General features: G+C 47.2%; 1 pseudogene; it reads right to left on the bottom strand.

Moving 5' to 3' along the window:
• The window catches only part of LOC123485028, a 207,751-nt pseudogene that overhangs the window by 40,465 nt on the left and 143,474 nt on the right, over positions 1-23,812 (bottom strand).

Raw genomic sequence — 23,812 nt, 5'->3', positions numbered from 1 at the left:
ATAAGGAACAAAAACCCACAACATCCAAGGGAAAACATACAGTTTAAATATGGCTCCCAATCAGAGACAACCCACAACAGCTGACACTCGTTGCCTCTGATTGGGAGCCACTCTGGCCAACATAGACATAGAACAACTAGACACTCAAAACACAGCACATAAACACACGGAATCTACACACCCTGGCTCAACATATAAAGTCCCCAGAGCCAGAGTGTGACAGTGTGTGTGTGTGTGTTTGTGTGTGTATCTCTGGTGTGTGTGTGTGTGTATCTCTGGTGTGTGTGTGTGTGTATCTCTGGTGTGTGTGTGTGTGTATGTGTGTATCTCGTGTGTGTGTGTGTGTGTATCTCTGGTGTGTGTGTGTGTGTGTGTGTGTGTGTGTGAACCTCTTCTGGTGACCAGGAAGACAGTGTATTCGTCGATGGCCTCCAGTCTGTGTAGGCCCATCTCATAACACAGCTCCTCTATCACGTCCAGAGCCACCTGCAGCACAGGAGAACACATGATCAGGGCCACCTGCAGCACAGGAGAACACATGATCAGGGCCACCTGCAGCACCGGAGAACACATGATCACAATCCACTGTAATACATGAAGAGTCCCACACAACAGCTCCTCTATCACGTCCAGAGCCACCTGCAGCACAGGAGAACACATGATCAGGGCCACCTGCAGCACAGGAGAACACATGATCAGGGCCACCTGCAGCACAGGAGAACACATGATCAGGGCCACCTGCAGCACAGGAGAACACATGATCAGGGCCACCTGCAGCACAGGAGAACACATGATCAGGGCCACCTGCAGCACAGGAGAACACATGATCAGGGCCACCTGCAGCACCGGAGAACACATGATCAGGGCCACCTGCAGCACAGGAGAACACATGATCAGGGCCACCTGCAGCACAGGAGAACACATGATCAGGGCCACCTGCAGCACAGGAGAACACATGATCAGGGCCACCTGCAGCACAGGAGAACACATGATCACAATCCACTGTAATACATGAAGAGTCCCACACAACAGCTCCTCTATCACGTCCAGAACCACCTGCAGCACAGGAGAACACATGATCAGGGCCACCTGCAGCACAGGAGAACACATGATCAGAGCCACCTGCAGCACAGGAGAACACATGATCATAGCCACCTGCAGCACAGGAGAACACATGATCAGGGCCACCTGCAGCACAGGAGAACACATGATCACAATCCACTGTAATACATGAAGAGTCCCACACAACAGCTCCTCTATCACGTCCAGAGCCACCTGCAGCACAGGAGAACACATGATCAGAGCCACCTGCAGCACAGGAGAACACATGATCAGGGCCACCTGCAGCACAGGAGAACACATGATCAGGGCCACCTGCAGCACAGGAGAACACATGATCAGGGCCACCTGCAGCACAGGAGAACACATGATCAGGGCCACCTGCAGCACAGGAGAACACATGATCAGAGCCACCTGCAGCACAGGAGAACACAAGATCAGGGCCACCTGCAGCACAGGAGAACACATGATCACAATCCACTGTAATACATGAAGAGTCCCACACATACAGAATCCCAGACACAGACACACACAGGAGAGACAGAAAAGAAACGGACACAGTCTAGGAGACTCACAGAGCACGTCTTGATCTTCAGGTGGCGTTCGATGCCTCCTGGGAACAGGAACAGCTGTCGCTTGGAGCTCCTCCCCGCCTGTTAGAGGTCAGGGGTTAGAGTGTAGAGGTCAGGGTTATCCAAACTGTTTGGACATTTGTTAGCTGGTTATTTAGCGACGTTCAATATTTCGTTTTTTTGGAGAAACGTAGCAACGCTAGTGATCATTACTGACCACCACAGGTCAGAGGTTAAGGGTTAGGACTAGGGGTCAGTACTAACCAGCATAGCTTTGAGTTCCATGCCGCTAGGAGGAATGATGCGTCCTCCGTACCGATAGGTCTTCCTCAGGTTCTGCTCACAAGCCTTCGCTATACCTGGATAATACACATTAACAATATACTGTACCTATCAATACAATACACAGCAACATTATCTGGAGAATACACATGAACAATATACATATCAATACACAGCAACATTATCTGGAGAATACACATGAACAATATACATATCAATACACAGCAACATTACCTGGAGAGTAATGTATATAAAGGGATAATGTAAATGACCCCATTGTCGCTATACCCAGAGGACTATCCCTAACACACATCAATATTACCTCCACAGAGGTATGTGTAAATGTGACTGATATACAATACTTTACAAAACCAGTGTTGTATTTACAGCACCAGTCAAAAGTTTGGACAAACCTACTCATTCAAGGGTTTTTCTTTATTTTTTAAAAACTATTTTCTACATTGTAGAATAATAGTGAATAAGTCAAAACTATGAAATAACACATATGGAATCATGTGGTAACCAAAGAAAGTGTTAAACAAATCAAAATATATGTTATATTTGAGATTCTTCAAAGTCGCCACCCTTTGCCTTGATGACAGCTTTGCACACTCTTGGCATTTCTCTCGACCAGCTTCACCTGGAATGCTTTTCCAACAGTCTTGAAGGGGTTCCCACATATGCTGAGCACTTTATGACTGCTTTTCCTTCACTCTGCGGTCCAACTCATCCCAAACCATCTCAATTGGGTTGAGGTCGGGTGATTGTGGAGGCCAGGTCATCTGATGCAGCACTCCATCACTCTCCTTCTTGGTCAAATAGCCCTTACACAGCCTGGAGGTGTTCTGGGTCATTGTCCTGTTGAAAAACAAATGATAGTCCCACTAAGCCCAAACCAGATGGGATGGCATATCGCTGTAGATTGCTGTGGTAGCCATGCTGGTTAAGTGTGCCTTGAATTCTAAATAAATCCCTGACAGTGCTGCCACTGGGCTCCCGAGTGGTGCAGCGGTCTAAGGCACTGCATCTCAGTGCTTGAGGCGTCACTACAGACCCCTCTGGTTCGGTTCCAGGCTGTATCACAACCGGCCGTGATTGGGAGTCCCATAGGGCGGCGCACAATTGGCCCAGCGTCGTCCGGGTTTGGCCGGTGTAGGCCTTCATTGTAAATAAGAATTTGTTCATAACTGACTTGCCTAGTTAAATAAAGATGAAAAAATAAAATAAAATAAACAGTGTCACCAGCAAAGCACCCCCACACCACCACACCTCCTCCTCCATGATTCACGGTGGGAACCACACATGCAGAGATCATCCGTTCACCTACTCTGCGTCTCACAATTGAAACCAAAAATCTCAAATTTGGACTCATCAGACCAAAGGACAGATTTCCACCAGTCTAATGTCCATTGCTCGTGTTTCTTGGCCCAAGCAAGTCTCTTCTTCTTATTGGTGTCCTTTAGTAGTGGTTTCTTTGCAGCAATTTGACCATGAAGGCCTGATTCACCCAGTCTCATCTGAACAGTTGATGTTGAGATGTGTCTGTTACTTGAACTCTGAAACATTTATTTGGGCTGCAATTTCTGAGGCTGGTAACTCTAATGAACTTATCCTCTGCAGCAGAGGTCTTCCTTTCCTGTGGCGGTCGTCATGAGAGCCAGTTTCATCATAGCGCTTGATGGTTTTTGCGACTGCACTTCGTGAAATGTTCCATATTGACTGACCTTCATGTCTTAAAGTAATAATGGACTGTCGTTTCTCTTTGCTTATCTGAGCTGTTCTTGCCATAATATGGACTTGGTCTTCACCCCTACCTTTTCACAACACAACTGATTGGCTCAAACACATTGAGAAGGAAAGAAATTCTACAAACTAACTTTTAACAAGGCACACCTGTTAACTGAAATGCATTCCAGGTGACTACCTCATGAAGCTGGTTGAGAGAATGCCAAGAGTGTGCAAAGCTGTCATCAAGGCAAAGGGTGGCGACTTTGAAGAATCTCAAATATAAAATATATTTTTGATTTGTTTAACCCTTTTTTGGTTACTACATTATGTGTTATTTCATAGTTTTGATGTCTTCACTATTATTCTACAATGTAGAAAATAGTTTAAAAAATTAAGAAAAACCCTGGAATGAGTAGGTGTGTCCAAACTTTTGACTGGTAGTGTATAAATACAGGCCTACTAGCTCTGCTATTTCTCTACTATCTTCAGACACCTACCCTGAAACAGTCCTCCCTGGCTGCAGCAGGCGTCCTGTAGGAACTTTAACAAGAAGGGCTTCAGGACCTCGGAGCAGCGATGGAATGCAGTCAGGATGTAGAGCAACCTCCAACCACGCTGACAACTGTCCCTAAAGGTTAGAGGTCATGGGTTAGAGACCAGGGGTTAGAGACCAGGGGTTAGAGACCAGGGGTTAGAGACCAGGGGTTAGAGACCAGGGGTTAGAGGTCAGGGGTTAGAGGTCAGGGGTTAGAGACCAGGGGTTAGAGACCAGGGGTTAGAGTTAGGGTCTTACGGTTTAGAGCTGGTGTTTCCTGTAATCTGTTTGAGGAGTTGACAGTAGGGTCAGGGGTTAGAGACCAGGGGTTAGAGTTAGGGTCTTACGGTTTAGAGCTGGTGTTTCCTGTAATCTGTTTGAGGAGTTGACAGTAGGGTCAGGGGTTAGAGACCAGGGGTTAGGAGTTAGGGTCTTACGGTTTAGAGCTGGTGTTTCCTGTAATCTGTTTGAGGAGTTGACAGTAGGGTCAGGGGTTAGAGACCAGGGTTAGAGACCAGGGGGTTAGAGTTAGGGTCTTACGGTTTAGAGCTGGTGTTTCCTGTAATCTGTTTGAGGAGTTGACAGTAGGGTCAGGGGTTAGAGACCAGGGTTAGAGTTAGGGTCTTACGGTTTAGAGCTGGTGTTTCCTGTAATCTGTTTGAGGAGTTGACAGTAGGGTCAGGGGTTAGAGACCAGGGGTTAGAGTTAGGGTCTTACGGTTTAGAGCTGGTGTTTCCTGTAATCTGTTTGAGGAGTTGACAGTAGGGTCAGGGGTTAGAGACCAGGGGTTAGAGTTAGGGTCTTACGGTTTAGAGCTGGTGTTTCCTGTAATCTGTTTGAGGAGTTGACAGTAGGGTCAGGGGTTAGAGACCAGGGTTAGAGACCAGGGGTTAGAGTTAGGGTCTTACGGTTTAGAGCTGGTGTTTCCTGTAATCTGTTTGAGGAGTTAACAGTAGGGTCAGGGGTTAGAGACCAGGCGTTAGAGTTAGGGTCTTACGGTTTAGAGCTGGTGTTTCCTGTAATCTGTTTGAGGAGTTGACAGTAGGGTCAGGGTTAGAGACCAGGGGTTAGAGACCAGGGGTTAGAGTTAGGGTCTTACGGTTTAGAGCTGGTGTTTCCTGTAATCTGTTTGAGGAGTTGACAGTAGGGTCAGGGGTTAGAGACCAGGGGTTAGAGTTAGGGTCTTACGGTTTAGAGCTGGTGTTTCCTGTAATCTGTTTGAGGAGTTGACAGTAGGGTCAGGGGTTAGAGACCAGGGGTTAGAGTTAGGGTCTTACGGTTTAGAGCTGGTGTTTCCTGTAATCTGTTTGAGGAGTTGACAGTAGGGTCAGGGGTTAGAGACCAGGGGTTAGAGTTAGGGTCTTACGGTTTAGAGCTGGTGTTTCCTGTAATCTGTTTGAGGAGTTGACAGTAGGGTCAGGGGTTAGAGACCAGGGGTTAGAGTTAGGGTCTTACGGTTTAGAGCTGGTGTTTCCTGTAATCTGTTTGAGGAGTTGACAGTAGGGTCAGGGGTTAGAGACCAGGGGTTAGAGTTAGGGTCTTACGGTTTAGAGCTGGTGTTTCCTGTAATCTGTTTGAGGAGTTGACAGTAGGGTCAGGGGTTAGAGACCAGGGGTTAGAGACCAGGGGGTTAGAGTTAGGGTCTTACGGTTTAGAGCTGGTGTTTCCTGTAATCTGTTTGAGGAGTTGACAGTAGGGTCAGGGTTAGAGACCAGGGGTTAGAGTTAGGGTCTTACGGTTTAGAGCTGGTGTTTCCTGTAATCTGTTTGAGGAGTTGACAGTAGGGTCAGGGGTTAGAGACCAGGGGTTAGAGTTAGGGTCTTACGGTTTAGAGCTGGTGTTTCCTGTAATCTGTTTGAGGAGTTGACAGTAGGGTCAGGGGTTAGAGACCAGGGGTTAGAGTTAGGGTCTTACGGTTTAGAGCTGGTGTTTCCTGTAATCTGTTTGAGGAGTTGACAGTAGGGTCAGGGGTTAGAGACCAGGGGTTAGAGACCAGGGGTTAGAGTTAGGGTCTTACGGTTTAGAGCTGGTGTTTCCTGTAATCTGTTTGAGGAGTTGACAGTAGGGTCAGGGGTTAGAGACCAGGGGTTAGAGTTAGGGTCTTACGGTTTAGAGCTGGTGTTTCCTGTAATCTGTTTGAGGAGTTGACAGTAGGGTCAGGGGTTAGAGACCAGGGGTTAGAGACCAGGGGTTAGAGTTAGGGTCTTACGGTTTAGAGCTGGTGTTTCCTGTAATCTGTTTGAGGAGTTGACAGTAGGGTCAGGGGTTAGAGACCAGGGGTTAGAGACCAGGGGTTAGAGTTAGGGTCTTACGGTTTAGAGCTGGTGTTTCCTGTAATCTGTTTGAGGAGTTGACAGTAGGGTCAGGGTTAGAGACCAGGGGTTAGAGTTAGGGTCTTACGGTTTAGAGCTGGTGTTTCCTGTAATCTGTTTGAGGAGTTGACAGTAGGGTCAGGGGTTAGAGACCAGGGGTTAGAGTTAGGGTCTTACGGTTTAGAGCTGGTGTTTCCTGTAATCTGTTTGAGGAGTTGACAGTAGGGCCAGGGTTAGAGACCAGGGTTAGAGTTAGGGTCTTACGGTTTAGAGCTGGTGTTTCCTGTAATCTGTTTGAGGAGTTGACAGTAGGGTCAGGGGTTAGAGACCAGGGGTTAGAGTTAGGGTCTTACGGTTTAGAGCTGGTGTTTCCTGTAATCTGTTTGAGGAGTTGACAGTAGGGTCAGGGGTTAGAGACCAGGGGTTAGAGTTAGGGTCTTACGGTTTAGAGCTGGTGTTTCCTGTAATCTGTTTGAGGAGTTGACAGTAGGGCCAGGGGTTAGAGACCAGGGGTTAGAGTTAGGGTCTTACGGTTTAGAGCTGGTGTTTCCTGTAATCTGTTTGAGGAGTTGACAGTAGGGTCAGGGGTTAGAGACCAGGGGTTAGAGACCAGGGGTTAGAGTTAGGGTCTTACGGTTTAGAGCTGGTGTTTCCTGTAATCTGTTTGAGGAGTTGACAGTAGGGTCAGGGGTTAGAGACCAGGGGTTAGAGTTAGGGTCTTACGGTTTAGAGCTGGTGTTTCCTGTAATCTGTTTGAGGAGTTGACAGTAGGGTCAGGGGTTAGAGACCAGGGGTTAGAGTTAGGGTCTTACGGTTTAGAGCTGGTGTTTCCTGTAATCTGTTTGAGGAGTTGACAGTAGGGTCAGGGGTTAGAGACCAGGGGTTAGAGTTAGGGTCTTACGGTTTAGAGCTGGTGTTTCCTGTAATCTGTTTGAGGAGTTGACAGTAGGGTCAGGGGTTAGAGACCAGGGGTTAGAGTTAGGGTCTTACGGTTTAGAGCTGGTGTTTCCTGTAATCTGTTTGAGGAGTTGACAGTAGGGTCAGGGGTTAGAGACCAGGGGTTAGGAGTTAGGGTCTTACGGTTTAGAGCTGGTGTTTCCTGTAATCTGTTTGAGGAGTTGACAGTAGGGTCAGGGGTTAGAGACCAGGGGTTAGAGTTAGGGTCTTACGGTTTAGAGCTGGTGTTTCCTGTAATCTGTTTGAGGAGTTGACAGTAGGGTCAGGGGTTAGAGACCAGGGGTTAGAGTTAGGGTCTTACGGTTTAGAGCTGGTGTTTCCTGTAATCTGTTTGAGGAGTTGACAGTAGGGTCAGGGGTTAGAGACCAGGGGTTAGGAGTTAGGGTCTTACGGTTTAGAGCTGGTGTTTCCTGTAATCTGTTTGAGGAGTTGACAGTAGGGTCAGGGGTTAGAGACCAGGGGTTAGAGTTAGGGTCTTACGGTTTAGAGCTGGTGTTTCCTGTAATCTGTTTGAGGAGTTGACAGTAGGGTCAGGGGTTAGAGACCAGGGGTTAGAGACCAGGGGTTAGAGTTAGGGTCTTACGGTTTAGAGCTGGTGTTTCCTGTAATCTGTTTGAGGAGTTGACAGTAGGGTCAGGGGTTAGAGACCAGGGGTTAGAGACCAGGGGTTAGAGTTAGGGTCTTACGGTTTAGAGCTGGTGTTTCCTGTAATCTGTTTGAGGAGTTGACAGTAGGGTCAGGGGTTAGAGACCAGGGTTAGAGACCAGGGGTTAGAGTTAGGGTCTTACGGTTTAGAGCTGGTGTTTCCTGTAATCTGTTTGAGGAGTTGACAGTAGGCTTCATCCTTCATCAGACCAAACTCTCCAATCAGCTAGAGAGGGAGAACACACACATCACACAGCTGTCAGAAACACAACACTAACCACCAACTGTTAATGGTGTGCGTGTTACCAGAAACACAACACTAACCACCAACTGGTAATGGTGTGGGTGTTACCAGAAACATAACACTAACCACCGACTGGTAATGGTGTGGGTGTTACCAGAAACACAACACTAACCACCAACTGGTAATGGTGTGGGTGTTACCAGAAACACAACACTAACCACCAACTGGTAATGGTGTGGGTGTTACCAGAAACACAACACTAACCACCAACTGGTAATGGTGTGGGTGTTACCAGAAACACAACACTAACCACCAACTGGTAATGGTGTGGGTGTTACCAGAAACACAACACTAACCACCAACTGGTAATGGTGTGGGTGTTACCAGAAACATAACACTAACCACCAACTGGTAATGGTGTGGGTGTTACCTTGAGGAAGGTCTTGACTACTTCCTGTTCTGTCAGTCCCTTCAGGGGGTGGTCTCCCATAAAACGCATCACCGCTATGAACATGACATAGTAGGACATATCATGACATACCAGGACATAGCAGGACATGATATACCATGACTTAACATAACGGAGCGTGACAAAGGCATAAAATGACATAGCATGACATAGTGTGACATAGTGTGACATAGCATGACATAGTGTGACATATAACTTACATAGGAAGATGTCTGTAGCCACTCTGTTCATAGCAGGATCAGTGAAATCTATCAGAGATTCAGACAGTGGAGACTGGGGGAGAGAGAGATATAATGGAACACTATCAGAGATTCAGACAGTGGAGACTGGGGGAGAGAGAGATAATGGAACACTATCAGAGATTCAGACAGTGGAGACTGGGGGAGAGATATAATGGAACACTATCAGAGATTCAGACAGTGGAGACTGGGGGAGGGAGAGATATAATGGAACACTATCAGAGATTCAGACAGTGGAGACTGGGAGAGAGAGAGATATAATGGAACACTATCAGAGATTCAGACAGTGGAGACTGGGGGAGAGAGAGATATAATGGAACACTATCAGAGATTCAGACGGTGGAGACTGGGGGAGGGAGAGATATAATGGAACACTATCAGAGATTCAGACAGTGGAGACTGGGGGAGAGAGATATAATGGAACACTATCAGAGATTCAGACAGTGGAGACTGGGAGAGAGAGAGATATAATGGAACACTATCAGAGATTCAGACAGTGGAGACTGGGGGAGAGAGAGATATAATGGAACACTATCAGATATTCAGATGGTGGAGACTGGGGGAGGGAGAGATATAATGGAACACTATCAGAGATTCAGACAGTGGAGACTGGGAGAGAGATATATAATGGAACACTATCAGAGATTCAGACAGTGGAGACTGGGGGGGGAGAGATATATAATGGAACACTATCAGAGATTCAGACAGTGGAGACTGGGGAGGGAGAGATATAATGGAACACTATCAGAGATTCAGACAGTGGAGACTGGGGAGAGATATAATGGAACACTATCAGAGATTCAGACAGTGGAGACTGGAGGAGAGAGAGATATAATGGAACACTATCAGAGATTCAGACAGTGGAGACTGGGAGAGAGACAGAGATAATGGAACACTATCAGAGATTCAGACAGTGGAGACTGGGGGAGAGAGATATAATGGAACACTATCAGAGATTCAGACAGTGGAGACTGGGAGAGAGATATAATGGAACACTATCAGAGATTCAGACAGTGGAGACTGGGGGGGGGAGAGATATAATGGAACACTATCAGAGATTCAGACAGTGGAGACTGGGGAGGGAGAGATATAATGGAACACTATCAGAGATTCAGACAGTGGAGACTGGGGGGGAGAGAGATATAATGGAACACTATCAGAGATTCAGACAGTGGAGACTGGGGGAGAGAGATATAATGGAACACTATCAGAGATTCAGACAGTGGAGACTGGGGAGAGAGAGATATAATGGAACACTATCAGAGATTCAGACAGTGGAGACTGGGGGAGAGAGATATAATGGAACACTATCAGAGATTCAGACAGTGGAGACTGGGGAGAGAGATATAATGGAACACTATCAGAGATTCAGACAGTGGAGACTGGGGGAGAGAGAGATATAATGGAACACTATCAGAGATTCAGACAGTGGAGACTGGGGGGGAGAGAGATATAATGGAACACTATCAGAGATTCAGACAGTGGAGACTGGGAGAGAGACATAATGGAACAATATCAGAGATTCAGACAGTATAGACTGGGGGAGAGAGATATAATGGAACACTATCAGAGATTCAGACAGTGGAGACTGGGAGAGAGACATAATGGAACACTATCAGAGATTCAGACAGTGGAGACTGGGGGAGAGATATAATGGAACACTATCAGAGATTCAGACAGTGGAGACTGGGAGAGAGAGATATAATGGAACACTATCAGAGATTCAGACAGAGGAGACTGGGGGGGAGAGAGATATAATGGAACACTATCAGAGATTCAGACAGCGGAGACTGGGGAGAGAGATATAATGGAACACTATCAGAGATTCAGACAGTGGAGACTGGGGAGAGAGATATAATGGAACACTATCAGAGATTCAGACAGTGGAGACTGGGGAGGAGAGATATAATGGAACACTATCAGAGATTCAGACAGTGGAGACTGGGGAGAGAGAGATATAATGGAACACTATCAGAGATTCAGACTGTGGAGACTGGGGGAGAGATATAATGGAACACTATCAGAGATTCAGACAGTGGAGACTGGGGAGAGAGAGATATAATGGAACACTATCAGAGATTCAGACAGTGGAGACTGGGGGAGAGAGATATAATGGAACACTATCAGAGATTCAGACAGTGGAGACTGGGGAGAGAGAGATATAATGGAACACTATCAGAGATTCAGACAGTGGAGACTGGGCTGAGAGAGAGATATAATGGAACACTATCAGAGATTCAGACAGTGGAGACTGGGGAGAGATATAATGGAACACTATCAGAGATTCAGACAGTGGAGACTGGGGGGAGAGAGATATAATGGAACACTATCAGAGATTCAGACAGTGGAGACTGGGGGAGAGAGATATAATGGAACACTATCAGAGATTCAGACTGTGGAGACTGGGGGGAGAGATATAATGGAACACTATCAGAGATTCAGACAGTGGAGACTGGGGGAGAGAGATATAATGGAACACTATCAGAGATTCAGACAGTGGAGACTGGGGGAGAGAGATATAATGGAACACTATCAGAGATTCAGACAGTGGAGACTGGGGGAGAGAGAGATATAATGGAACACTATCAGAGATTCAGACAGTGGAGACTGGGGAGAGAGAGATATAATGGAACACTATCAGAGATTCAGACAGTGGAGACTGGGGAGGAGAGATATAATGGAACACTATCAGAGATTCAGACAGTGGAGACTGGGGAGAGAGAGATATAATGGAACACTATCAGAGATTCAGACAGTGGAGACTGGGGGAGAGAGAGATATAATGGAACACTATCAGAGATTCAGACAGTGGAGACTGGGGGAGGGGAGAGATATAATGGAACACTATCAGAGATTCAGACAGTGGAGACTGGGGGAGAGACAGATATAATGGAACACTATCAGAGATTAAGACAGTGGAGACTGGTGGAGAGATATAATGGAACACTATCAGAGATTCAGACAGTGGAGACTGGGGGAGAGAGATATAATGGAACACTATCAGAGATTCAGACAGTGGAGACTGGGGGAGAGAGATATAATGGAACACTATCAGAGATTCAGACAGTGGAGACTGGGGGAGAGAGAATATAATGGAACACTATCAGAGATTCAGACAGTGGAGACTGGGGAGAGAGAGATATAATGGAACACTATCAGAGATTCAGACAGTGGAGACTGGGGGAGAGAGATATAATGGAACACTATCAGAGATTCAGACAGTGGAGACTGGGGAGAGAGAGATATAATGGAACACTATCAGAGATTCAGACAGTGGAGACTGGGGGAGAGAGATATAATGGAACACTATCAGAGATTCAGACAGTGGAGACTGGGGGAGAGAGATATAATGGAACACTATCAGAGATTCAGACAGTGGAGACTGGGGGGAGAGAGATATAATGGAACACTATCAGAGATTCACACAGTGGAGACTGGGGGAGAGAGAGATATAATGGAACACTATCAGAGATTCAGACAGTGGAGACTGGGGGAGAGAGATATAATGGAACACTATCAGAGATTCAGACAGTGGAGACTGGGGGGGAGAGAGATATAATGGAACACTATCAGAGATTCAGACTGTGGAGACTGGGGGAGAGATATAATGGAACACTATCAGAGATTCAGACAGTGGAGACTGGGGGAGAGAGATATAATGGAACACTATCAGAGATTCAGACAGTGGAGACTGGGGGGGAGACAGAGATAATGGAACACTATCAGAGATTCAGACAGTGGAGACTGGGGGAGAGAGATATAATGGAACACTATCAGAGATTCAGACAGTGGAGACTGGGGGAGGAGATATAATGGAACACTATCAGAGATTCAGACAGTGGAGACTGGGGGAGAGATATAATGGAACACTATCAGAGATTCAGACAGTGGAGACTGGGGGAGAGAGAGATATAATGGAACACTATCAGAGATTCAGACAGTGGAGACTGGGGAGAGAGAGAGATAATGGAACACTATCAGAGATTCAGACAGTGGAGACTGGGGAGAGAGATATATAATGGAACACTATCAGAGATTCAGACAGTGGAGACTGGGGGAGAGAGATATAATGGAACACTATCAGAGATTCAGACAGTGGAGACTGGGGGAGAGAGATATAACGGAACACTATCAGAGATTCAGACAGTGGAGACTGGGGGAGAGAGAGATATAATGGAACACTATCAGAGATTCAGACAGTGGAGACTGGGGAGGGAGAGATATAATGGAACACTATCAGAGATTCAGACAGTGGAGACTGGGGTAGAGAGATATAATGGAACACTATCAGAGATTCAGACAGTGGAGACTGGGGGAGAGAGAGATATAATGGAACACTATCAGAGATTCAGACAGTGGAGACTGGGGGAGAGAGATATAATGGAACACTATCAGAGATTCAGACAGTGGAGACTGGGGTAGAAAGAGATATAATGGAACACTATCAGAGATTCAGACAGTGGAGACTGGGGGAAGAGAGACATAATGGAACACTATCAGAGATTCAGACCGTGGAGACTGGGGAAGGGAGATATAATGGAACACTATCAGAGATTCAGACAGTGGAGACTGGGGGGAAGAGATATAATGGAACACTATCAGAGATTCAGACAGTGGAGACTGGGGGAGGCAGAGATATAATGGAACACTATCAGAGATTCAGACAGTGGAGACTGGGGGGCAGAGATATAATGGAACACTATCAGAGATTCAGACAGTGGAGACTGGGGAGGCAGAGATATAATGGAACACTATCAGAGATTCAGACAGTGGAGACTGGGGGAGAGAGAGATATAATGGAACACTATCAGAGATTCAGACAGTGGAGACTGGGGGAGAGATATAATGGAACACTATCAGAGATTCAGACAGTGGAGACTGGGGGAGGCAGAGATATAATGGAACACTATCAGAGATTCAGACAGTGGAGACTGGGGAGAGAGATATAATGGAACACTATCAGAGATTCAGACAGTGGAGACTGGGGGAGGGAGAGATATAATGGAACACTATCAGAGATTCAGACAGTGGAGACTGGGGGAGAGAGATACATAATGGAACACTAACAGAGATTCAGACAGTGGAGACTGGGGGAGAGAGATATAATGGAACACTATCAGAGATTCAGACAGTGGAGACTGGGGGAGGGAGAGATATAATGGAACACTATCAGAGATTCAGACAGTGGAGACTGGGGGAGAGAGATATAATGGAACACTATCAGAGATTCAGACAGTGGAGACTGGGGGAGAGAGAGATATAATGGAACACTCTCAGAGATTCAGACAGTGGAGACTGGGGGAGAGAGAGATATAATGGAACACTATCAGAGATTCAGACGGTGGAGACTGGGGGAGAGAGAGATATAATGGAACACTATCAGAGATTCAGACAGTGGAGACTGGGGGAGAGAGATATAATGGAACACTATCAGAGATTCAGACAGTGGAGACTGGGGGAGAGATATATAATGGAACACTATCAGAGATTCAGACAGTGGAGACTGGGAGAGGGAGATATAATGGAACACTATCAGAGATTCAGACAGTGGAGACTGGGGGAGAGATATAATGGAACACTATCAGAGATTCAGACAGTGGAGACTGGGGGAGGGAGAGATATAATGGAACACTATCAGAGATTCAGACAGTGGAGACTGGGGGAGAGAGATACATAATGGAACACTAACAGAGATTCAGACAGTGGAGACTGGGGGAGAGATATAATGGAACACTATCAGAGATTCAGACAGTGGAGACTGGGGGGAGGGAGAGATATAATGGAACACTATCAGAGATTCAGACAGTGGAGACTGGGGAGAGAGATATAATGGAACACTATCAGAGATTCAGACAGTGGAGACTGGGGGAGGGAGAGATATAATGGAACACTATCAGAGATTCAGACAGTGGAGACTGGGGGAGAGAGATATAATGGAACACTATCAGAGATTCAGACAGTGGAGACTGGGGGAGAGAGATATAATGGAACACTATCAGAGATTCAGACAGTGGAGACTGGGAGAGGGAGATATAATGGAACACTATCAGAGATTCAGACAGTGGAGACTGGGGGAGAGATATATAATGGAATACTATCAGAGATTCAGACAGTGGAGACTGGGGGAGAGAGAGAGATAATGGAACACTATCAGAGATTCAGACAGTGGAGACTGGGGGAGAGAGAGATATAATGGAACACTATCAGAGATTCAGACAGTGGAGACTGGGGGAGGCAGAGATATAATGGAACACTATCAGAGATTCAGACAGTGGAGACTGGGGGAGGCAGAGATATAATGGAACACTATCAGAGATTCAGACAGTGGAGACTGGGGGGAGAGATATAATGGAACACTATCAGAGATTCAGACAGTGGAGACTGGGGGAGGGAGAGATATAATGGAACACTATCAGAGATTCAGACAGTGGAGACTGGGGGAGAGAGATACATAATGGAACACTAACAGAGATTCAGACAGTGGAGACTGGGGGAGAGATATAATGGAACACTATCAGAGATTCAGACAGTGGAGACTGGGGGAGGGAGAGATATAATGGAACACTATCAGAGATTCAGACAGTGGAGACTGGGGGAGAGAGATATAATGGAACACTATCAGAGATTCAGACAGTGGAGACTGGGGGGAGGGAGAGATATAATGGAACACTCTCAGAGATTCAGACAGTGGAGACTGGGGGAGAGAGAGATATAATGGAACACTATCAGAGATTCAGACGGTGGAGACTGGGGGAGGCAGAGATATAATGGAACACTATCAGAGATTCAGACAGTGGAGACTGGGGGAGGCAGAGATATAATGGAACACTATCAGAGATTCAGACAGTGGAGACTGGGGGAGGCAGAGATATAATGGAACACTATCAGAGATTCAGACAGTGGAGACTGGGGGAGAGACAGATATAATGGAACACTATCAGAGATTCAGACAGTGGAGACTGGGGGAGAGAGATATAATGGAACACTATCAGAGATTCAGACAGTGGAGACTGGGGAGAGAGAGATATAATGGAACACTATCAGAGATTCAGACAGTGGAGACTGGGGGAGGCAGAGATATAATGGAACACTATCAGAGATTCAGACAGTGGAGACTGGGGGAGGCAGAGATATAATGGAACACTATCAGAGATTCAGACAGTGGAGACTGGGGGAGAGATATAATGGAACACTATCAGAGATTCAGACAGTGGAGACTGGGGGAGGGAGAGATATAATGGAACACTATCAGAGATTCAGACAGTGGAGACTGGGGGAGAGATATAATGGAACACTATCAGAGATTCAGACAGTGGAGACTGGGGGAGAGAGATATAATGGAACACTATCAGAGATTCAGACAGTGGAGACTGGGGGAGATATATAATGGAACACTATCAGAGATTCAGACAGTGGAGACTGGGGGAGAGAGATACATAATGGAACACTAACAGAGATTCAGACAGTGGAGACTGGGGGAGAGATATAATGGAACACTATCAGAGATTCAGACAGTGGAGACTGGGGGAGGGAGAGATATAATGGAACACTATCAGAGATTCAGACAGTGGAGACTGGGGGAGAGAGATATAATGGAACACTATCAGAGATTCAGACAGTGGAGACTGGGGGAGGGAGAGATATAATGGAACACTCTCAGAGATTCAGACAGTGGAGACTGGGGGAGAGAGAGATATAATGGAACACTATCAGAGATTCAGACGGTGGAGACTGGGGGAGAGAGAGATATAATGGAACACTATCAGAGATTCAGACAGTGGAGACTGGGGGAGAGAGATATAATGGAACACTATCAGAGATTCAGACAGTGGAGACTGGGGGGAGATATAATGGAACACTATCAGAGATTCAGACAGTGGAGACTGGGGGAGATATAATGGAACACTATCAGAGATTCAGACAGTGGAGACTGGGGGAGAGATATAATGGAACACTATCAGAGATTCAGACAGTGGAGACTGGGGGAGGGAGAGATATAATGGAACACTATCAGAGATTCAGACAGTGGAGACTGGGGGGAGGGAGAGATATAATGGAACACTATCAGAGATTCAGACAGTGGAGACTGGGGGAGGGAGAGATATAATGGAACACTATCAGAGATTCAGACAGTGGAGACTGGGGTAGAGAGAGATATAATGGAACACTATCAGAGATTCAGACAGTGGAGACTGGGAGGGGGGAGAGATATAATGGAACACTATCAGAGATTCAGACAGTGGAGACTGGGAGGGGGGAGATATAATGGAACACTATCAGAGATTCAGACAGTGGAGACTGGGGAGAGAGAGATATAATGGAACACTATCAGAGATTCAGACAGTGGAGACTCGGGCGAGAGAGATATAATGGAACACTATCAGAGATTCAGACAGTGGAGACTGGGGAGAGAGATATAATGGAACACTATCAGAGATTCAGACAGTGGAGACTGGGAGAGAGATATAATGGAACACTATCAGAGAATTCAGACAGTGGAGACTGGGGGAGAGAGATATAATGGAACACTATCAGAGATTCAGACAGTGGAGACTGGGGAGAGATATAATGGAACACTATCAGATATTCAGACAGTGGAGACTGGGGGGGGAGAGATATAATGGAACACTATCAGAGATTCAGACAGTGGAGACTGGGGGAGAGAGAGATAATGGAACACTATCAGAGATTCAGACAGTGGAGACTGGGGGAGAGAGAGATATAATGGAACACTATCAGAGATTTAGACAGTGGAGACTGGGAGAGGGAGAGATATAATGGAACACTATCAGAGATTCAGACAGTGGAGACTGGGGGAGAGATATAATGGAACACTATCAGAGATTCAGACAGTGGAGACTGGGGGAGAGAGAGATAATGGAACACTATCAGAGATTCAGACAGTGGAGACTGGGGGAGAGATATAATGGAACACTATCAGAGATTCAGACAGTGGAGACTGGGAGAGAGATATAATGGAACACTATCAGAGATTCAGACAGTGGAGACTGGGAGAGACAGAGATAATGGAACACTATCAGAGATTCAGACAGTGGAGACTGGGAGAGAGAGATATAATGGAACACTATCAGAGATTCAGACAGTGGAGACTGGGGAGAGAGATATAATGGAACACTATCAGAGATTCGGACAGTGGAGACTGGGGAGAGAGATATAATGGAACACTATCAGAGATTCAGACAGTGGAGACTGGGGGAGAGAGATATAATGGAACACTATCAGAGATTCAGACAGTGGAGACTGGGGGAGAGATATAATGGAACACTATCAGAGATTCAGACAGTGGAGAATGGGGGAGAGAGATATAATGGAACACTATCAGAGATTCAGACAGTGGAGACTGGGGGAGAGATATAATGGAATACTATCAGAGATTCAGACAGTGGAGACTGGGGGAGAGAGATATAATGGAACACTATCAGAGATTCAGACAGTGGAGACTGGGGGAGGGAGAGATATAATGGAACACTATCAGAGATTCAGACAGTGGAGACTGGGGGAGAGAGATATAATGGAACACTATCAGAAACAGACAGAAACAAATAGCGCCCGGAGAAGATGGCTGCCGTTTTACAGCCCTCTAACCAATTGTACATTATGTGTGTTTTTCCGCGTTATTTGTAATTTATTTTGTACATAATGTTTATGCCATCGTCTCTTATAACCAAAAAGAGCTTCTGGATATCAGGACAGCGATTACTCACCTCGCATTGACGAAGACTTTTTCTTCAACGAGTCGGACGCGAAGGATATTCTACAGACACCCGGCAAGGCCCAGATCCCCGTCATTCGCCTGAGGAAGAGACGAGATATCGTGGGACGTAGGTCGGGGTGCCTTTAAGGATCCGACGGCGAGCGAGTAAACTGCCTCTCCCATCAATACTATTAGCCAACGTTCAATCTTTGAGAATAAAATTGACGATTTAAGATTACGGTTATCCTACCAACGGGACATTAAAAACTGTAATATCTTATGTTTCACGGAGTCGTGGCTGAACGACAACAATGATACCATTCAGCTAGCAGGCTACACGCTACATCGGCAGGACAGAACGGCTGGCTCCGGTAAGACAAAGGGTGGCGGTCTCTGTATATTTGTAAACAACAGCTGGTGTACAAAATCAAATACTAAGGAAGTCTCGAGGTTTTGCTCGCCTGAGGTAGAGTATCTTATGATAAGCTGTAGACCACACTATTTACCAAGAGAGTTTTCAGCTATATTTTTCATAGCTGTCTATTTACCACCACAAACCAATGCTGGCATTAAGATTGCACTGAATGAGTTGTACAAGGCCATTAATCAACAGGAAAACGCTCATCCAGATGCAGCGCTCCTAGTGGCCGGGGACTTTAATGCAGGGAAACTTAAATCCGTTCTACCTAATTTCTACCAGCATGTCAAATGTGCAACCAGAGGGAAAAAAACTCTAGACCACCTTTACTCCACACACAGAGACGCATACAAAGCTCTCCCTCGCCCTCCATTTGGCAAATCTGACCATAACTCTATCCTCCTGATTCCTGCTTATAAGCAAAAACTGAAGCAGGAAGCACCAGTGATTCAGTTAATAAAAAAGTGGTCAGATGACGCAGATGCCAAGCTACAGGACTGTTTTGCTAGCACAGACTGGAACATGTTCCGGGGATTCTTCAGACAGCATTGAGGAGTACACCACATCAGTCACTGGCTTCATCAATAAGTGCATCGATGATGTCGTCCCCACAGTGACCGTACGTACATACCCCAACCAGAAGCCATGGATTACAGGCAACATCCGCACTGAGCTAAAGGGTAGAGCTGCCGCTTTCAAGGAACGGGACTCTAACCCGGAAGCTTATAAGAAATCCCGCTATGACCTCCGACGAACCATCAAACAGGCAAAGAGTCAATACAGGTCTAAGATTGAATCATACTACACTGGCTCTGACGCTCGTCGGATGTGGCAGGGCTTGAAAACTATTACAGACTACAAAGGGAAGCACAGCCGCGAGCTGCCCAGTGACACAAGCCTACCAGACGAGCTAAACCACTTCTATGCTCGCTCGAGGCAAGCAACACTGAAGCATGCATGAGAGCACCAGCTGTTCCGGACGACTATGTGATCACGCTCTCCGTAGCCTGATGTGAGTAAGACTTTAAGCAAGTCAACATTCACAAGGCCGCTGGAGCCAGGACGGATTACCAGGGCGTGTACTCCGAGCATGTGCTGACCAACTGGCAAGTGTCTTCACTGACATTTTCAACATGTCCCTGACCGAGTCTGTAATACCAACATGTTTCAAGCAGACCACCATAGTCCCCGTGCCCAAGAACTCTAAGATAACCTGCCTAAATGACTACCGACCCGTAGCACTGACGTCTGTAGCCATGAAGTGCTTTGAAAGACTGGTCATGGCTCACATCAACAGCATAATCCCAGAAACCCTAGACCCACTCCAATTTGCATACCGCCCCAACAGATCCACAGATGATGCAATCTCTATCGCACTCCACACTGCCCTTTCCCACCTGGACAAGAGGAACACCTACGTGAGAATGCTATTCATTGACTACAGCTCAGCATTCAACACCATAGTGCCCTCTAAGCTCATCACTAAGCTAAGGATCCTGGGACTAAACACCTCCCTCTGCAACTGGATCCTGGACTTCCTGACGGGCCGCCCCCAGGTGGTAAGGGTAGGTAACAACACATCTGCCACACTGATCCTCAACACGGGGGCCCCCTCAGGGGTGCGTGCTCAGTCCCCTCCTGTACTCTCTGTTCACCCATGACTGCATGGCCAGGCACCGACTCCAACACCATCATTAAGTTTGCCGACGACACAACAGTGGTAGGCCTGATCACCGACAACGATGAGACAGCCTATAGGAGGAGGTCAGAGATCTGGCGTGTGGTGCCAGGACAACAACCTCTCCCTCAACGTGACCAAGACAAAGGAGATGATTGTGGACTACAGGAAAAAAAAAGAGGACTGAGCACGCCCCATTCTCATCGACGGGGCTGTAGTGGAACAGGTTGAGAGCTTCAAGTTCCTTGGTGTCCACATCACCAACGAACTATCATGGTCCAAGCACACCAAGACAGTCGTGAAGAGGGCACGACAAAGCCTATTCCCCCTCAGGAGACTAAAAAGATTTGGCATGGGTCCTCAGATCCTCAAAAAAATTCTACAGCTGCACCATCGAGAGCATCCTGACTGGTTGCATCACCGCCTGGTATGGCAACTGCTTGGCCTCTGACCGCAAGGCACTACAGAGGGTAGTGCGTACGGCCCAGTACATCACTGGGGCAAAGCTCCCTGCCATCCAAGACCTCTATACCAGGCGGTGTCAGAGGAAGGCCCTCAAAATTGTCAAAGACTCCAGCCACCCCTAGTCATAGACTGTTCTCTCTGCTACCGCACGGCAAGCGGTACCGGAGTGCCAAGTCTAGGTCCAAAAGACTTCTCAACAGCTTCTACCCACAAGCCATAAGACTCCTGAACAGCTAATCATGGCTACCCGGACTATTGCACTGCCCCCCACCCCATCCTTTTACGCTGCTGCTACTCTGTTAAGTATTTATGCATAGTCACTTTAACTCTACCCACATGTACATATTACCTCAACTACCTCAACTAGCAGTGCCCCCGCACATTGACTCTGCACCGGTACCCCCTGTATATATAGCCTCCCCTACTGTCACTTTATTTTACTTCTGCTCTTTGTTTTTCTCAACACTTTTTTGTTGTTGTTTTATTCTTACTTTTTTTGTTTAAAATAAACGCACTGTTGGTTAAGGGCTGTAAGTAAGCATTTCACTGTAATGTCTGCACTTGTTGTATTCGGCGCATGTGACCAATAAAATTTGATTTGATTTGATTTGATTTGATTCAGACAGTGGAGACTGGGGAGGGAGAGATATAATGGAACACTATCAGAGATTCAGACAGTGGAGACTGGGGGAGGGAGAGATATAATGGAACACTATCAGAGATTCAGACAGTGGAGACTGGGGGAGAGATATATTATGGAACACTATCAGAGATTCAGACAGTGGAGACTGGGGGAGAGATATAATGGAACACTATCAGAGATTCAGACAGTGGAGACTGGGGGGAGATATAATGGAACACTATCAGAGATTCAGACAGTGGAGACCTGGGGAGAGAGAGATAATGGAACACTATCAGAGATTCAGACAGTGGAGACTGGGGGGGAGAGAGATATAATGGAACACTACAGTGTTACCATGGAGAACTTGATGTGTTGTAATGTGTTATAATGTTTTATAATGTGTTATAATGTGTTATAATGTGTTACCATGGAGAACATGATGAGATATAATGTGTTATCATGTTTTATAATGTGTTATTGTCACGGTTTCGGCCGAGGCTGCCTCTCCTCCTTGTTCGGGCAGGCTTCGGCGCTCGTCGTCTCCGAATTCTACGCTGCCACCGATAGATGTTTCATGTTCGTTGCTTTTGTCTGTTTGTGTCACACCTGTTTCTGTTTTACGTAATTAGTGTCCTATAAGTTTCTCGTTGTGTTTGTCATGTGTTGTGTATGATTGTTTTTCGTCAGTGTTGTGTTTGCTCGGTTGAGCATATTTTCTCCACTGCGCTGGAGCACAGTTGCACTTGTTCGTGCACCACTTCGTTTATCGCACCTGTTTGTGCGCATTTGCCTTTCGCCTTGTGCGTAGTTTAGCTGTTTGGGCTTAGTTGTCCTGTTGCCTGTGTTGGGCCAGAAATACAGCATTTGGAACCTACAGTCGGCGCCTGCATTTGATTTCCTACACTACACCTACACACGCCCTGACAGAATCATACACCACTCATGGAATCAGCAGGAGCCGAAGCAGCCCAGACAAGACTGGAAGCCCAGGTTCGGGACCAGCAAGAGCAACTCCTGCAGATTGGGGAACGCCCTGCAGGAGGTGATTACCACACTCCGAGGCTGGGGTTCGCCTCCACCACCGCCCGCCCTGCCAGCACCATCGGCCAGCCCGCCCATTCCAGCGCCGGAACCTCGAGGAGTCCGACTATCTCTCCCGAGGGCTTACGACGGGACAGCGGCTGGGTGTCAAGGATTCCTGCTCCAGGTAGAGCTATACCTGGCCACCGTGCACCCGGCACCTTCAGGGCATGAGAGCGTGTCCGCCCTGATCTCCTGCCTGGCCGGGAAAAGCGTTGGAGTGGGCCAACGCGGAGTGGAGGAAGATCGACGCCACGACCATCACGTACCCCGAGTTCTCCCGCCGCTTCAGGGCGGTGTTTGACTCATCCCCGGAGGGGAAAGCGGCGGGGAGCGTCTGGTCTTCCTCCGACAGGGAGGAGAAGTGCCCAGGAATTCGCGCTCGAATTCCGTACTCTGGCGGCAGATGCAGGGTGGAATGATCGGGCCCTCATCGATCTATACCGATGCAGCCTACGTGAGGGACGTCCGTCGGGAGCTGGCGTGCAGGGACACCAGTCTCACTTTCGACCAGCTGGTGGATATGTCCATCAGGCTGGATAACCTGCTGGCTACCCGCGGGACGTCTTGCGGAGGGTCCGTCCATTCCACCCTCCAGCGCCTCCCGAGCCTTGTCCCATGGAGCTCGGGGCGCTGGCGCTAGAGAGGAGGGGTCGGCAGGCTAGGGGGTCCATCCACTGCACCAACTGTGGTCGGGGAGGACACACCGCGGCTAGGTGCTGGGGATGGCCTCCTAGGGAAGATGACGACAGGCCCCGCACTGGGGATTCCTTCCAGGTGAGTAGGCGCCCC

The sequence above is a fragment of the Coregonus clupeaformis genome, unplaced genomic scaffold (assembly GCF_020615455.1).
Source record: "Coregonus clupeaformis isolate EN_2021a unplaced genomic scaffold, ASM2061545v1 scaf0537, whole genome shotgun sequence".
Lineage (NCBI taxonomy): Eukaryota > Metazoa > Chordata > Actinopteri > Salmoniformes > Salmonidae > Coregonus > Coregonus clupeaformis.
Note: the sequence above shows the minus strand (reverse complement) of the source record. Positions and strands in the feature narration are given on the sequence as shown.